The 3,524-nt window shown below is 46.0% G+C and overlaps 1 protein-coding gene across 7 annotated transcripts in view; it reads right to left on the bottom strand.

Moving 5' to 3' along the window:
* PRLR (prolactin receptor) overlaps positions 1-3,524 on the bottom strand; it is a 145,805-nt gene that overhangs the window by 47,080 nt on the left and 95,201 nt on the right. The window lies entirely within an intron of this gene.

Below are 3,524 nucleotides of genomic sequence, written 5' to 3' on the forward strand. Positions count from 1 at the left end.
ACCCCCTTGTCCAAGTCACTGATGAAGATGTTGAACAGTGCGGGCCTGAGGACCGAGCCCTGCAGAACCCCACTGCCCACATCCCTCCAGGTTGAAAATGACCTGTCCACTACCACTGTCTGGGTGCGGCCGTCCTAGCATGTCTTGAAGGGGCCCCACATTACCCAAAACCTTCTTTTTGCCCCCCGTGTATTTAAAAAAGGACTTCTTGTTCTCCTTGATCCAGGAAGCTAGTCCCAGTTCCATCTCTACCTTGGCCTTCCTGACCCCCCCCCCTGCAGTCCGGAGCAACCTCAGTATAGTCCTCCCTGGTGATGGCCCCTCCTTTCATTGGGTGTGCGCCTCCCTTTTTGCTAGGAGACGTTCCCGGATGTTTTTGGTGAGCTATGGGGGCTTTTGCACCCTCCTGCTCCCTTTGATCCATGTTGGGATTACCTCCCTTTGAGCTTGGAGGATCGTCTCCTTAAGGAGCGACCACTCTTCTTGGACACCTGGCTCCCTCCCCTCCGGGACCTCAGTGCCTCCCCGACTATTATCCTTAGCTGACTGAAGTCCGCCCTCCTGAAATCTAGGGCTGCTGCCTTGCTGTAGGCCTTTGCCACCTTGCGCTGGATGGTGAATTCCAGCAGGCGATGATCACTGTCACCCACAACCCCCTCACCAGGTTGTCACCCGTGGCCAGCACCAACTCCAACAAGGTGTCTTCCCTGGTGGGGCTGTGCATCTCCTGGGTTAGATGGAGGTCCTATATTTCGGCCTAGGAAGCTATGCGAGTGGTGAGACCTGGCTGACTGCTCTTCCCAGCAGATGTCTGGAAAGTTCAGGTCACCCATGACCACCACGTCCTTTGACCTAACTACCTCCGTGAGCTGACTTAAGAATTCCTGGTCTTGCTCTTCCCCTTGGTTGGGAGGTCTGTAATAGACCCCCACCATTAAGTCTCTTTCCCCATGACTGCCTTGTATTCTAACCCAGAGCACTTCAGAGTGCCCCTCCTCTGACTCTTTTTGCTAATTGACCAGGATGTATATTACCTTCTCAATGTAGAGTGCCCGGCCCCCAACTTTCCTCCCTGTCCTGTCCCTCCAGTACAGCCTATAGCCCTTGATATTCACTGCCCAGTCATGCGCTGTGTCCTACCATGTTTCAGTGATGAAGCTGTTAAAAAGCCCTATTTGATCCTAAGGTATTTCAGAGGAGGAACTTCCAGTAGAGATTGTACAAGGCACTGGTGAAACTCTGAAATGCCCTGTACAGTTCTAGTTACGCATGTGCAAGAGATTAAATCAAAACAGGAAGGGATACACAGAGGGGGTAACTGAATGATCAAGGGATTTGGGAGTTTATTGTACGAGAAGTTTATTGGTTTGTTTAGCGCAGGAAAATAAATGTTAAAAGGCCATATGGGCTGTGGCCCCACAAGCAGGAATGTGTGTTTGCCTGGGGACAACTAGTGGCAGCATATGTTGAGCTGCTGCTACTTACCCCTGGGAAACACCCAGGCCATGCACACTCCAGTGCACAGCAGGTTACCCAGGGTGGGATAGGAGAGCCTGGAGCCAGCAGCTATGCTGGTCACTGCAGCCTTACCTGGGGGGCCTCAGGGAGCTGCAGCCACAGTGTTTTCCTGAAGCAGGAAGCCTGGCTGGCAGCTGAAGCATGGCTCCAGCTGGCCAGACTCTGGTTTTGGGTGGTATGTGCTACTGCCACATGCATCACCCTGGGTTTTTTTGGCATGGAATTTTTTGACCCCAGGATTTCCCAGGGTCAAGACAATTCCCTGCACTGCAAAGTAGCAGCACAGGGAACGCCTAGATTTGCAATGCTGCATACCACATGCCTGTGATCATCTGAATGAGGCCATGATTGCTCTGATAAATACATGTGAGGAGGGGTAAGTATGAGGAAGGGAAAAAAATTATTTAAACTAAAACACAGTATTGTCATGAACAAAGGGTACATACAGGTCATGAATACATGAAGGTGAAAGGAAAGGGAGGTTTTGAAACAGCTTTCCAAAAGGAATAGTTAGGACAAAAAGCTAACAACCTTTAAAATGGAATTTGATCTCTTTATGACAGAAGTTGTATAAACACAGTTGCCTAAGATGGGGCATTCGACTCAGTGACCCCAGAGATCTTGTCCAGTCCTATGTTACTACCAAGTCAAACTAAAAATACTGAAGTTTTAAAAGTCAGAAAACTGTTTATAAGTGTGAGATGATTGGAAGCCTTTATTTTATGGTTAAGATTAATGTGTGCAAAATACTGTCTTTAAAAGAATTACAGGAGCTCTTTGTTTGTCTGAGGATCATAAACACATTGCTAAAAGCATCTTAAAGCCATTTTAGTCTCATATCTATATTACTAGGCGAGGGAGTGCCAGCCATGAAAGAGCAAAGGCCAGCAAGTTCCAAGCACAGTATATTTCAGTTGTTTTTATGCCTGTGTTTATTCTATTGCTTGGTGCAAGCTTTGTGATCCAACTGATGTCTGTTGAGATGTTATTTTTAAAATACTTAGTTTCACTGAAAAACACCTATTCATATGTATGAATATAGGTATCAATACCTATTTAAAATACCATATTCATCTAGTCATATTTGCATGAAGAGAGCAGTTTCTCTGCCCCAAACGAGACCTTTCCTTAAAATGAATAGGTGGCAGCCCAGAAGGGTGAATATTTTAAATTAATACTGAATAAATTCTTCCACATGGGATACAGTAGACAGAAAGCTGCCAGGATGTATATAAAACCAAGTCCCTGATTAATTGTAATAATTAAAGTTTTTATATCTTTCTTTTGAAGGTTTTGATCAAGTCTTTTTTTTCAACTTTAGGGATCATTATATTCTACCTTAGTAACTCTGTGGGGCATTTACTTTTGAATTTAGTATTCCCTTCTGATTCTTAAGAGGAAGGAGATACACACGCACACACAAAAAAGCCTGTAGTTATGGAGCCATAACATGGTCTTCAACAGCTGCCACGTTATACTTGTAAGGTTGCTCATCAAGCCCTTCCATATAGCTGTGGCGAATGGCCAACACACTGGGGAGAGGCAGCCATTTTGCCTTCAAAAGCCAACTTAAGCATTTTCAAAATGTGAATTCCACTCAACAACCCCTGCAGCATTGCAAACCTACTAACTCCCTGCCAAACCACTCTGATGTTCAACCTAACCCTCTAAGTGAAAGAGGATACTTCCCCTTCTCTCTCAACAAATATCAATTAAGCATTAAATCCTTCACTGTACTCATCTCATGGTTCCTCACCACACTGTTTCACTCCTTTCCTATGTTTATCTGTTTGGCTAGGGACAGACATTCAAAAAGCCTGAGCCTGAATTGATTCAATCTTTGCAAGTTAGTCTAACCTGGCTAGGCTGAATCAGTTTATAACCAGACAGACATCCCAGAAATGCAGACAAATGCCTGCAGTGGTTCAGGCTAGAAGCTGGGAGGTGCTAGAGCAGCCCTCCCTTCGCCTTCCACAGAGCTGAGCTGAGGATGGGGAGTGGCCAGA

Source organism: Crocodylus porosus, unplaced genomic scaffold, assembly GCF_001723895.1.
Source record: "Crocodylus porosus isolate Cpor-Errol unplaced genomic scaffold, CroPor_comp1, whole genome shotgun sequence".
Classification (NCBI taxonomy): Eukaryota; Metazoa; Chordata; order Crocodylia; family Crocodylidae; genus Crocodylus; species Crocodylus porosus.